This window comes from Mastomys coucha, unplaced genomic scaffold (genome assembly GCF_008632895.1).
Source record: "Mastomys coucha isolate ucsf_1 unplaced genomic scaffold, UCSF_Mcou_1 pScaffold6, whole genome shotgun sequence".
NCBI lineage: Eukaryota > Metazoa > Chordata > Mammalia > Rodentia > Muridae > Mastomys > Mastomys coucha.
Genome location: NW_022196912.1, coordinates 62,062,174 through 62,077,030, shown reverse-complemented (window position 1 = coordinate 62,077,030; position 14,857 = coordinate 62,062,174). Strand labels below are relative to the sequence as shown.

General features: G+C 34.3%; 1 protein-coding gene across 10 annotated transcripts in view; it reads left to right on the top strand.

Moving 5' to 3' along the window:
- Nova1 (NOVA alternative splicing regulator 1) overlaps positions 1–14,857 on the top strand; it is a 126,627-nt gene that overhangs the window by 53,888 nt on the left and 57,882 nt on the right. The window lies entirely within an intron of this gene.

Genomic DNA, 14,857 nt, shown 5'->3' with positions numbered 1-14,857 from the left:
TATGTAAAAACATATTAGGGCACCCTTATCTTCCTAGAGTCTTAATCACAAATCACATGTTGTTGTTTGGTATATATAACGCTCCATTATGAACTGTAGCTGAAGATAATTCTGCACACATCTGTGTCTATAGGTTCTTCTTCAAACGTGATTAAGGTTAATTTCAAAGCACCTTACTTATTTACTTCTATAAGGAAGTATATACGAACATAGGTTTTTCTAGACACCCCTTGAATCTTTTTGCTGAACACAGGAAGAATTCCCTGTATTCAAAATAGCTTCTCATATTATGTTTTGGTGTGAATATCTTCTACTTAGAATACTGTTTATGATGGTTAACAGCTGAGTGTTATGGGTATAGTCTTAGGAAGGCAGTGGGTTCTCTCCAGAGGCTTTCTACTATTTCCAGTTTTATAGTAGAAAACTTGAAAATGAAGATTTTAAAATACATTTATTACAATTCTCAAAAACTTTTAAAAATCAAATGAATTAGAAAAAAACTTGATTTATATTCAAAGGAAAATTTTACTTAAATAGAGCCAACATACATTTTAATTTGTATTTGTACCATTATATGTATAGACTTAAGACTTAAAAATGCCAACTAAACTTAATAGTTTTAAAGTACAGTATAGATATATTATAGTTTGGTCTTTCTAGCAAGAAGACATTACTAGGTTATGAAATATTAAAATCATTGTCACTTTTGCATTCTTTCAAAACAGGTAAATTTTAACTACAGCTCACTGTTTGTTTTTATTAACTCTGTGAAGAAGAGATATATTTCATATTTTTTTTTAAAGTCACCAATTGTACTTGTTACGTGACTGAGTGTGTTCAGAATTATTCAGGGTGCCTGTTTTATACTTAGTATGTGGCAACTTACTAGATTCAATTTTTGACCTTGTGAATCCTATATTAAAATGTAGCTACAATGCAGTTTTGATTGGGACTTCAGGTAAAAATGCACTGAATTCATGCCTGTGTTCCTTGAACCTAATGCAGATTCCCAGCTTGTGGAGTCACAGCCAACTGTGAGTTTGGAGCATTTGTTCAGTTATCTAGAGGTTACTACCATACCATAGAGTAAATGTAGACTGTCTCTACACGCGAATGGGTTCCTCCATTTGACTTTGAAAAACTAGAACTGTAGTTGAGATCATTAACACATACTTCATTGTTTGAGAATTCAGAAATAAATATTAGCATAGGAAGGATTAAACCTTAATGAATTTGCAAATTTTACCATACATTATAATTTTCAATTTGCAATAAGATAAATTAAGCCAATATATAAATAAAATTTTAACTCTTTAAATAATAGGTACTTAGACACCTGTTGGTAATGTTCTGTCAACTTCTAGCTTTCATGAAGAACTTGAAAAGTAATTTTAAGGACCAAAGTGATACTGGTGTAAAAGAAAGACCAAGTAGAAAATTTTGCAAAGTATATTTTATGTACCTTAAATTATTTTAAAATAAATTCTAAATAATTCTATATTTTTGAATTTTCAAATGTTAGCCACAGATTTTGTAGAATATCTTTTGTTTTAGAAATATATTTTACATTATCCAAAACAGATGTTAAAAAATATAGTGTGTTGTAACATCAGATATTAAAAATAAAAAACAAATTATTGTATTCAATCAGTAGGTGAAATGTTCAGGTATTTTATTTACCAGAGTCACAGAGAGATGAGTTTTGGTCCCTAGCGCTATATAGACAGATAATTTTATAGTTCAGGCTAAATGACCAGTATTTTAATTACTTCACTTAAGAAAAATTTAGCATATCATACCATTTTAATTATCCAAAAGATAATTTATTTTCAATAGAATAATTATGTACAATTATTATTTAGATAATTTAGGAATAAATCTTAAGAGTTTTTATTTGTTTGTTTGATTCCAGATAGTTTTAAGTGACTCAAAGGAAATAAAATTATAGTTGACTACCCCAGTCTTTGAAATTCTTATATTATGTATCAATTAATTTCTGTTTATGTTTTGTAAATGTAGAATTTTCAGTATATATATGTCATCAGTCTGAAATTTTTAGTGTGTTCTCTTAAAAAGCCACTGATTCCTCAAACCTGATTATAATACTGAATTAGCAAACATTTATTGCTTCCTTGACTTAAAAATAAAATTGCCATGTGTCCTGTTGATAATTGTGTGTAGATGTATGTATTTGTGTGTGTATCAGTTTTCTAATGTACTTTGTAGTGCAATCTGGAATTCCAACTGTCATATGTAGCGACTTAATCAAGTGTAAATTGCTTAACAAGTTTAAGGTTTTTGTTTTGTTTTGTTTTGACTGTTAATTGAGTATCATTACACCTACCTCACAGGGTTGTTGTGGGGAAAATAATAAACATACTTGAAAGAGTGCTTAACATCTGCTACAAGTGCAATATCTGAAAACTGTGTTACTAAAGCCTTTAAGTCTCCCACCTCCATTGTGTGCAAGATGAAATCCAAGTACCTGTCACAGTGTGTGATCTGATCCTCTTTTGGTCCTCAACTGACTCATTCTTTGTTTCCAGACTGTGTTATTGTTGAAGTTTTAGTAGTTACTTGAAACACAAAAACGTGTGTGTGTGTGTGTGTGTGTGTGTGTGTGTTGTATTTGTCTGTGTTGTTTTATACCTTTGTCCATTTTGTTCATCTGAACTACTGGACCACTGTCTTCTGTGCTGCCAACTCACACCTAGTTTTTACTGTGGCTTTCTTCTGCAATAAGATGTCTCCTAGCCCTTTCTTCTCCCATGTTTGCTGTATTGCTAACCCTTCTGCATGAACCTGGGCTTTTCTTAGATAGTTATCATATGTAATCCTCATGTGATTATTGTACATTTATTACAAAGCACCTTGGATTTTTCTGTAGATTCCCAGCTACATAGAACCACATGAGGGTTCTTGTTATGTAGTAAGTCAGTCCACTTTGCTTTATTGTTTCTATCATAATAAACCAAATAAAGAAATGGAGTACCCAAGGATTTAAACTTCTATTGTCTTATTCTTTCCTGTCATTGTACCTGCAGTTCCATTGTGATGATGTTTTCTGTCTTGATATAATCCTGTCCACGATTTTCATCTCACTTCCTTTACTGTCTATTGGCTCTTACTTCTGGTGTTCTCTGGGAGAAGTAAGAATTATATGTGATACAGGTAGGCTAGAAACCTACATCAATTTTCCTCTGCCTGCTTTTGCCTCCTTACCCTTGATTTGGTCAACTTTTTCTCTTCATTGCCGTGTTCCTTGGTGTGTTTCTTCCTCTGACTTTTATTCTGCGATTGCCTCATTTCATTGGCAATCATCTCTGTAAGGTCTTATGTGGGATTGGGGGGGGGGAGGCGGGGGCAATACTAATTTCTTAGTAACTTATTAAATTGCTCTTTTAAAATGTCGTGTGTGTGTGTGTGTGTGTGTGTGTGTGTGTGTGTGTGTGATGCACTGCTCTTGCCCTCACCGTTTAGCTCCCTCATTATTCTACCCCTCTCACCGCCTTCCTCACCATAGCTCCCTCACCTGTAATAATGTAACAAGTTTCATCAGAATGTAATTTATATGTGTATGATGATGTTTAGGTGTCTAGCTGTATAGATAGCCTCAGGCCAGTCTCACACTCTAGGACTCAAGCCATCCCATTCTGCTATCTGATGTTTATAACACTGTTTGTAAACATCATTTTTTTTTTATTTTGCTTTACCAAATTTTAGGAAGCCTGTTCATTTCTAAGGCAATATCCTAAACTCATGATTTTACATCTTCATTTTCTACCCTTCTTTCCCTCTTTTCTCCTCCCTCCCCCCACTCTTCTTTTTCTCCTCATAGTTCTCCTCCAGTCTGTTCTTTCCTCTCTAGCTTTCCCTGCCCCTAATTGATTGTCAGTCCCCCGTTGTTCTACTTTAGAAGGTGAAACAATCTGAGTTTCCTTTTTACTTCTCAATGTATAAGCTTATGTCTGAAAATATGTATGTATATTTGTGAATAGTAAGCTAAAGGTTGCCTGTTCATTTACTATACAGATGCCCTGCCACCTTGCTTCTAGTCATTGGGTCATAGTATTCTGAGCTTTGAACCATTGCTGGTAAAGAAAATTCCAATCCCCTGACTGATCATCAAGGCACCTTGACATTCTCTTCCAGTCCTTTCTTTTCTGTCAGTCCATGCCATGCCCTATGCTAGTCACTAGAATGCCCTTTATTCCTAAATACCTTAGTGGTCTTCATTGCTCTTGTGATGAACAATTAATTTTTATCTCTGCTGTGGTCTTTAAACCATATTATTACATAATCAGTAGTTATGTCTTGAACACAGCCACTAAATTTCTTATTGGCGAATCCCTCACTGCCTGGAACATCTATTGATTTGGTATATTATTTTCTGCATTACAATGCTTATGAAGAGCCAGCATTAAAATAGATACATTTTGTTGTGTAATTAAGAAACCTCATCTGTTTTTTTTTCCATTTAAAAAAATCATAGTCAAGAAAGAACAACTTTATGCCTCCTGTTATTTGTTTGTTTGTTTTTTGTTTGTAAGTTTTTTATTTTTTTAACCCTGGAGATACTTCATCACCTTTTTAGAGCATTTATTATAGGTGTTGATTCATGTTTGTGTAGTTTACCTTTTCTGGCCACGTTTATACTGTTCTAGAAATACCCTAGCTCACAGGCTTAACAGTGACATTAACAATGAGTGGATTCTCAAGGTATTCCAAATAACTTTGGTTACAAGTAAAAAGAATCACATAGACTATCTTTTTCTATTATAGAATTTTTTACTTTAAACTCCTGATGAGTTCATATTTTACTACTAGACATGATCAGAAATTACTAAACAGTGGGCCATTTGGTCAACTCAAGTACTACTTATGAGATAATAATCACATTAGGAATTAAGTAGAATCATATTCTTTTTAGACAGAGTGCTACTTTAATCAGGCTTCATTTTTATTAGTATTTTGAGTAGCTGTTAAAATAATCTCAGATGGTAATGGAGCTCTAAGCTTCTACCATCCCGAACTGATCATCAAGAGCTGTATTATTTAGGACAGATATTTAGACAAATCCATAAAAATTAGATAATAAAAAAATGGAAATAGCATGGTAGTAAAGATTATTGATAAAATTCTCTTTGTGCCTTAACCTGTTTGTTTGAAACTTTCAAATGAGTACAGAACACACCATGAGGGAAGTGTTTTCTTTTAAAATTGTATTATTAAGGCTTAAAAACTAGAAATCAACAAACTATGCCCCTGTATTTTCTTACTTGGGTGTTTCAGGAAGTGTGTTTTAAGGTGGTTGCTTCTCACTTCCACCACTATCACCACTGATAACCTATTATCAGGTTGCCTTGTCTTATCTGTTTGCACCTACATCCTGGGGTCTGGATAGCACATACCAGATCGTAGGCACAGCCTCCTCTGGAGATGGTGAGGACTTCCCTGTCCTCACACTTCCCAGGCCTGTGAATCTTCACATTCCCTTTTTCACAGGATGAATGAAACTATAAAATTTAGCAAAGTGATTTAAGAAACATTCTATTTCTGCACCCCTCCCAAAACATTGAAATATCAAACATTTTATTTATTTTGCTTATTTTATTTGCTTTATTTTAATAAATTGAATAAAATATTAAAATAAGTAAATAGGATCAAATACTGAATCCTTTTCTTTTAATCCGCCCACAATTCTCCAATTTACTTCACTTATACCACATACTCAGAAATTGACACTTGATACCTTTCTTTAAAGATATTATCCTAAGATTTAATCACAGTTTTACTATTGTTGCTCAGTATCCTGCCTGGGATGTCTGAGACAGGTTTTCTGAAGCTAAGCAAGGAGGGTGCTTTTCCTCTCTGCCTTTATCTCCCTTGTGTCATCTGGTGCTGCACCATGCACTTCCCACTCAAATGGAAGTGCTGCTCTCAGCCCTGACTCAGAAATCCTTGCATCCCTTTCTGTATTTCAGTGGTTTCGCTTTTTTAAGAGTCTCCTCCATAGTACTTTATTTTGTGAATGGAATGTAAGAACGATGCTACTAGTAGGAATGTGTTCTTTAAACAGGTTTTTTTTTTTTGTGGAAGATATTTACTATTTTATTTACCTTTGTGCTTTCTGTGGATGATATTCTCATAAACACTTTTTTAAGTTAACTTAATTAATTGTGAAGGTGTTCTTTCTAGGTAAATTCAAGTTTTATAAATATTGAATACACAGTGCCATAATTTAAAGTCAGTCACATATTCTTCCAACTTGGTTTATCGGCAGTCTTTGAATAATCATCTGTTCAGAGTATTTGCACTGGTATTTCTAATGTGAAGGAGATTTTCCTGATGAAATTTTCAGTATGGTCTGTGTCCTAGGCTTTGCTCTAACTTAAAACCTGAGATGGATCACTTTGCGTTTTGCTCACCTTTTAAAAGTAAGGTTACTTGCCTTTTTCAGAAAATCATTAAATCAGAAAGGTTCTGATTGGCCGCTTGTTATGCCAGCTGTTTCCTGACTCCTCAGAGATAAAGTGCTCTGGAGGAGGTCTGACTAGAGGCTCCACCCAGCTTGATTCCCTGCCTAGCAGAAGTAGCCAGTGGCTCCTAAGGAGAGTAACTGTTCTGGAACTGTTGTTCTGAGCCCTTATTGATAGCTTAGTAACTAACTACTGAATTTCATTTTTTTCCTATGAAAATATATCCATAAAAAGAAATTGACTATGTTCTTATTGGTTTTAGCATTTAATAAAATTAGTTTATGCCTGTTAATGGTATGCTGAAGAAAGATTATATTCTAAATATGTTCATTAAAGTAAGCATTAGTCCAATTTTATATATTTTGATTAAAGATCCCATTTTCTTTCTGTTTCCCCCTCATTTAGTATTTATGTATGTAGTTTGTCTCTGTCTTCTCTCTACACTTATGCACATGTATATACATAAACACTCTTAATTTCATAAATTAATTTAATACTTGTAGTTCAGCCTACTCTTTGGAAAAGGTTATACTTGTTAATTTAATCTTTTTGCTTTATTAAAAATAAAATTTGATAACTATGTTTTATTTAATTTCCATATGTTTATATTATACAAGAAGTGTGTTTCTTATGACAGGATATCTACCAATAGTATGGGGTTTGTTAAGCTTAATATAACTTAAACTGTAATACTTGTACAATTCTTTGTTATTATTCATTCATTTATTCATTTGTTCGCTAAGTTATATTTAGTAATACTAGGTATACTGGCCTGCATGATGAATGTACAGAAACTGTATTCTCTCATGTAGTTTAATTTTTGTGAAGAAACAGGGTTGCTGTTACAATTACATACACTAGCTAAAGGGGCAATTTTAATAGACCTACTATATTAAATAAGAACAAAATTCATAAAATAAAATGAATTGTGAACAGTGAGAAGATGGCAAGTATAGATGTGTAAGTTAAAAAAATAAAAATAAAACGAACATAAGAAATACTGACCTCCCTTCTTGAGCATCAAGAGTACAGGCATGGTTTTCATGTAGCACCAGGCCGAGCTTTTTGGTTCTAATCTCAATTACTTTGGAAGATTTTTATTGTCCTTCTTCGTTTCAAGTCATAATGATTCCCAAAATAATCAAAAACCTTCAACACCATTGGCTTTAAACATTTCTGATTCTGGTTTTTTTTTTTTTTCAGTTGGATTGTTGGTGTGTGTGTGCATGTGTGTGTGTGTGTGTGTGTGTGTGTGTGTGTGTGTCCTGGCCTCTACACTGGAGACAGTTTAGCTGCCTCTCAAAATCTTCAGTGTCTTCAGTGTAGCTGGGAGAACAGTCCTCTACTTACTGTTCTAGTTCAGTGATACCCAATGAGAGTGACTCCTCACAGTTGCGTGACACAGCATCCCTCCTTATTCCTGTAGTGTGCTGCTCTGTGTTGTGACCTTCACAGCACTTACATCCTACAGTTATTTCTTAGATACTTACTAACAGTTCTTTCTCGTGAAGAAAAGAACTAAGAGGATAGGGATCTGCTTTGGTTTGGTTTGTCCTGAGCCATCTGGAGCTAGATTCTTATTGGGCGTTTCTGTGGTAATTAATGCATATTGTGAAGTGGATGATATAATGATATTAACCATTTATCTCTTAGATTTGTTTTGTTTGTTGTTGTTTGTTGCTTTGGGGTTTTTTTTTTTTTTTGCCATTATAGACTATTCATTTCTTTAAATATTTTTTGTAAATAAAATTACTATTTTTGTGAAGTAGGAAAACTATTTGTAAGCAAAAGTATTTCCATTATGCATTCTGTCTTCTGAAGGCCTTTATATTTGAAAAAGAACCAACTCTTAATCTCCCAAGCAGCAATCAACTGCAAATTACTTCAGGTAAAAGTGGAACTTCCGGAGCCCCTCACCTATCCATGCTGGGGTTTTCGGTAGATTGATCCTATTTAGGTCTTACATGAGTTCATGTGTTGAGTGGTCCTGTAATGTTAAGCAAATAAAAAGGGCATGTACTCTTTCTGGCTCTTAGAGACTTTCTGTCCCACTTCTGCAGTGATCCCTGATCTTTAGGGTAAGGGAACATACTGCAGAGCCGAGCACCTACTGTTTCATATTCTCTATGGGTTGCTTAGGTGTGGGTCTGTACTTATCTGGAAAAATAAACCTAAAAATGTTATGAGGTGCATTTATCTATATATCTATAAAGATAAAAGCAATGTGTAGTTTATTACCTTCTTAATTTAGCAGAAGAATTCTTTTAGTGTCTCCCCAGGGCCTATGACGTAGCTATCTTGGATTTTTGACCTAGTTAAAGGTACCAAGTCTGAGTTCAGTTTTATAGACCAGTGTTTTAACCCAGTCAATAAGTGAATGGTTGATCTTACAACATAAGTATCATTATAGTTCCACTTGGCATTTTTTTTTCAGGGCACGTGGCTTATTTTAATTTATAGGTGCAATTTTATACATTCTGTGTATTTTAATTGTCTAATTGATAAGGCATGGAGGATTATGCCATCTTTGCTGCTGTTTGTGATTTTTTTTATTAGATGTTTTCTTTATTTACATGTCATAAGTCATTGTAGTCCATAGTGTTCACAGGTATGTAAGATTGTTGAATACATATTTCTCTTATTAGTGTGTATAGATTCTTCTAGCACTCTGAAAGCTAGCCAGTAAGGTTGTAGATTCCAGGTAGGCATCGTCTTGATTTCTGCATGTTCTGTGACTCAAGTATGGGTGTCTTCCACAACTGGCTCTTACTTTCAAATTCCGAAGGGTAACCGAGCGCATGCATGTGGTAAATGGACTTAATAGGTTTTAGAAAAAAAACACAGGAAGTTGAGCGGAAAAGGGCAAATACTGAGGAGTTGGAGGGGAGGGAATTATGGGTGGACTCAATCAAAATACATGAGCATATATGAAATTAACTTACAATTAACAAAGACAGAAATTATTTAAAGAAATTAAAAATCATACTGTATTAAACTTGTAGTTAGCATTCTATTTAATATTGCCTTGCAACAGTATGCAGATAAATACTCTATACTTCATAAAATTATCCAAATTTATGTTAAATTTTATATTATGTTAAATGTCATATTAGGCATTTTTATAATATTTTTTTAGTTCCATACATATTTTTGTATTTTTGATAATGTGACTAACATGTTACTATACCATTTAAATTTTCTGTTTATTTATGAAAACTACATTATAATAAATACTTAAGAATGAATTTACTTGTTCATAGAAATTTAATTTTAAATTAGCTTACATGCTGAAAAGTTCAGGAATTTCTCATTAGTGTTTGTATTTCTGATGTCATCTGCAAATATGAACACACAGCCTTCTCCTTTTGTGTTTTCATGGAAAAGTTTTATATAGTTTAAATCTTTTATGTAGTCAAAATCATCCTTCTCCCTTTACTTCATGCTTGAAATAACACTTTATATGATGTGGCCCAAATTTTAATATTCTGTGAATTAAATTTACTTGTTTCTTATAATATTTAGGGGTAAAGATTCTTATTTTGTTATTTTAAAAGTGTAGTCCAGTTGTGCCACCTTAACCACTTTTAAGCCATCTCTCTACTATAGTGATATTATAATTTATACTGACTATACTCTTTTAACCACAGAATTTCTATTGTTTTGTTTTGTTTGTTTTTTGTTTTTTGGGGGGGGGGTTGGTTGTTTTTTTTTTTGTTTTGTTTTGTTTTGTTTTGTTTTTCTTTTTTTTGGTTTTTCCAGACTGTCCTGGAACTCACTCTGTAGACCAGGCTGGCCTCTAACTCAGAAATCCTCCTGTCTCTGCCTCCCAAGTGCTGGGATTAAAGGTGTGCTCCACCACTGCCCTGCTTGGTTTATTGTTAGTTTTACTTTGTTACCATTGTTTTGTAGTCTTTATGTAAAGTATACTATATCCCATTTTATTATTACTTTTTAAACTATTCTGTTGCATTATTATGTTTCTTAAGACCATAGTTCCACTCTATTCTTCCTAAATCCACCATTCCTGTAAGTCTATAGTGAAAATTTTATGCATTAAGCTTTCATTTGTATGTCAGGTTACCCTTATCATATTAGGATCAGAGACAAGAACTGAGTTTTTTCTCTCTGTCTCTCTAAATCTGACTTTGTAAAGACCAAAATCATGCAAATTATTTTATTATGTAATATTATTCATAGAGTCTTTAAAGAATCATTTTAAAATTTACAATCTTATCAGTTTATTTTACTTTTGAATTCTTTTAGTATAGTACTCTCATTGTAACATTATCAACATGATATCTTAGAACAACAGATTTATTCACATTAATAGTTTGGCTAACCAAAAGTTCAAAATCAGTCTTACTTTGGTATCGTCTGGGCCACTTCTCTGGGGCAGTCTTTAACTTCTGCCATCTGCCCCCTTTTCATAAGCTTCAAGTGATTTATCACTTACTGCTTGGCTACACTCCTCCCTGGTACTCATTTTATGTGAGTGCTTATGTTTGTGTGAATCTCCATCTGTGTGTATGCGTGTGTGTGTGTGTGTGTGTGTATGCACAGGTACATATGTCTGTGAGTACACTTGGAGGCAGTTGAGGGCATCAGCTGTCCTGTTTTGTCACTCTCCCATTTATTCCCTTGAGACAATGTTTCTCACTGCACCTGGACCTAGACAAGCATGCAACAAGTAGCAGTGACCCTCTTTTCTCTAGCTCCAGGTGTGCTGGTTATAGTCCAGGTGCTGGGGACTCCATCTCAGGCTATCAGGCTTCTGCAGCCCAGCCTCTTACCCACTGACCCATGTCCTTTGCTCCTCGATCATTTTTTGAGTAACTCCAGTCTTTTATCATCACACGTGCAGATGCTCTTGGCTGGCCTCCCTTGAGAAGGACTCTTGTGACTATGTGACATGATTCTATGGCACTGGTAACACAGGACAAGCCTCTCACTTGTAGGCTCTTTATGCATCACAGCTGCAGTTCTTCTTTGTAGTGAAAAACATCCCTTGCTTATAGGCATTAGCATGTAGATGACATATGAGGAAACTTGGTGCAGCCTCCACCACAGAGAGGAAAGCCATTTAATTTTCTAATTATTACTTCAGTACTTTAATGAACTGATATATTGTTACTGCATTTAGCTCATTTTGTATACTGTTAACAATGGTAAGTATTTTCTTTTTTCCAATAGCTTCTTCATTCTTTTTATTGCAAATCTTGCTTAATATTACACTTTTTAATGAAAATGCTTAAAATATTTTACTTTCTTTCAACCACAGTTACTGTCATTTTAAGGTAGATTTTTTTCTAATAACAGAAATACTTTTTTGTTGTATTTTTAATTGCCCACTACACTCTTTTGGTACCTCTTTTTTAATATTATATTTTTAAAGTACTAACTCAAACTTTCTTGATTATGCTATATTTTACTATAGTTTATCCATTTTAAAATATGTTGCTAAATTTCTTGCTATTTTATTATGTTTGATGTTTATATTCATGCGTTTAAGATTAATTGGTTATCAGAATTAGGTTAGTTAGCTCTTAATGAAATGAAACTGATGGCAGTCTAGTTTTTTGTTTATAAACTGGAAAAGTTTTTAGAGATGCAAATATTCCCAGTAAAATTTGAAAAAACATAAAAACAATCTCTGCTTACATGTTACTTGAATGCCATTACTTCACAGCCTTTCAGTTTCTTGGTTATTTAATATTTTTTCTGCATCAATGTTGATAGTGCATGCTTTTGTACTTCATTCTATCAGGAGTGTTAATGGGACACTTGTTGAATGCCTGCTATGTGTTAAGCATTTTGTTGGATGCTATGTGTACAGAAGGAAAGAGTGCAATACTATTAAACTTACCCCATTAACAAGAGGGAAGTCCATGTTTGTAGGGGGTGACCGAAAAATCCATCAGGAATACAGAAAGCCAAGTCAGAGGAATAAAAGTAATTCAGCCTCTGAGGAGTTGGTACAATGGCATAGGATTCTTATGTCTAAAGTTTAGGTCTTCATTGGTAAGAATAATGAATAGGAAATAGAAGCTCCACTATGGACTCTTGCCAAGTATGTAACTGTGATAAGGTGACGACCACAGATTCACGTGTTGGAAAGTTTATTAGCCTATTAGCAGCAGCAGAATACTATAGCAGGCAGTTAATACTGGAAGAAGGTTAAAAATTGCATTATTGTAAAGTAGGCTCCAAACAAAGATAGAATTGAAGAAAATAATACTTTTAAAATGTTGAACTGTGTGTAGTACCATGTTCCTTTCATATCAACACTCAGGAGGTTTGAAAATAGAATGCTCAAGAGTCCCAGGCTAGGCCAGGCTGTTTTAGATGCCAATCTCAGAACAAACACAAAACAATGATGAAAAAGAAAGGAAGACACAAAACCAGGTTTACTCCATGGGAAATCTATTTACTGGTCAGATGCTGTGAATGAGGGAGTTGTGGGGAACTTCCGGCTGTCAAGTATACTTGGAGTTGATGAGTATGTCTTTCTCTTTTACATTTATTATTAGCTTTAGAGAATTTCTAACATGAATAATGTATTTACATCATTTCCTTCCCATACTCTGTACCCAACTCCTTTTCTATTTCATGACATATTTAATTATAGACTCTCTCTGTCTCTCTCTGTCTCTCTCTGTCTCTCTCTGTCTCTCTCTGTCTCTGTCTCTGTCTCTCTCTCTCTCTCTCTCTCTCTCTCTCTCTCTCACACACACACACACACACACACACACACAGACTGCTGAATCCATTTAGCATTGCTAATATTATATTCAGTGGTTCAGGGCTGACCACTTAGGATTGGGTAACATTTCTGTGGATACATTCCTGAAGAGGGGTAAGTATCTCCCTTTTGCTATCACATGATTCCCTATAGCTCTTCATCTAGGAGTGGAATCTTGTGAGATCGCCCCATCAGTACTGGGAAAGCAACTTGTGCTGTCCTTGAGCAAGGCTTTATGCTAGATATTTTTGCTTGATTTTTTTGGGTACAGTCTCCTGTCCTATGTAGAAGATACCATGTGACAGTAGAGGTCCTGATCCTGTCTGTTACATTCTATTTTCTGAACATTGGGTATAGGGTTGTATTATAGATCCATCGGTTAAGGCTTTGTACTTCATGATCAGTTTCCTGCATTTTGATAATTTATCAATTTCTATTGTGGTCTCCATTTCCTGTAAATAGAGACTTGGGGTGAGAACTATACTTATCACTCATGGATGTAAGTAAATACAGAATTTAGTTAGGAAAATACTGTTTTAATAAAGTGATTGTAGTATGTTCACCTCTGGTGTCAAGAACCTCACCAGCTACAGGTTAGTTGGCTAGGTTTATCCTATCCTTTTTATTGAGTGATCCAGTTAAGTAGCTGTTGGTTACTTCTGAGATATAAGTGCTGCTATTATACCTTTGGGGATATCTTGCTAGGTCACCTGGGTAGGATGAATTGCTCTTCTCCCCTGGTAGCTGCATAGCACCTTCAACTGTTGACTAGCTAGGCCCCAAGTAAGAGGATTCCAGGTCAGTTTCAGTTTGGTTCCTTCAAATCCTGTATCCACAGCATGTGTGGTATCCTCAAAAATAGGTTCTTACCTTCAGTTTCTGTGAGATACCCAAGGGAAATGCAATATCCTGTATTATTTTGGAAGTCTCTTCAACTTCCCTGATAAATAACTAGCTCATGCCTGTCACTTGGCTTTTGTTAGAAAATCTATGTCTCTTTGGGGGACCATTATAATCCAAAGTGTCAGAATTTTAAATTATTTGTATATGTATACCCATGCATATACAGTATATATGTTTTTTAAGTAAACTTAAAACATTGGTTACTCTCCTTGATTTTGTTCATCCCTCCCTTGCTCATTTGTCACTGAGCTGCTGGCACTGTGGACCCTATGTAATCTTGTCTGAATACAATCATGTATTATGAAGCCTCTTTCTCTGACTTAGTTTGGTCCACATATTTGTGAGAGTTAGTCCTAATTTTGCAAATTAGGACTTTCTGTTATTGATAGTAGGCATCATCTAGTTTTATAATTTGTGCAACTGTATTAACAATGTGTTCTTAGTTGTCTGGTTATCATTAAAATCATTGTAGTACCTGTTTACTGCTACAAAGTTAAGCTCTTATTTCTCTTAGGTGAATATTTAGTAACATCGTATCTGTGTCAAGTGAAGTACAGCACTCTTATAAAAGACAATCTTTATTTTCTATAAAGGTTGGCCAATTTGACTTTCCTACTGTCAATTCATGGCTATTTCAGTGGATCCATATCCTCTCTAGGTCTTGTTGATATCAACCTTTAAAAATTTTGCTCCTAATTGGGATGTGATATTCACATTTTAAGTTCTGTTTTTCTTA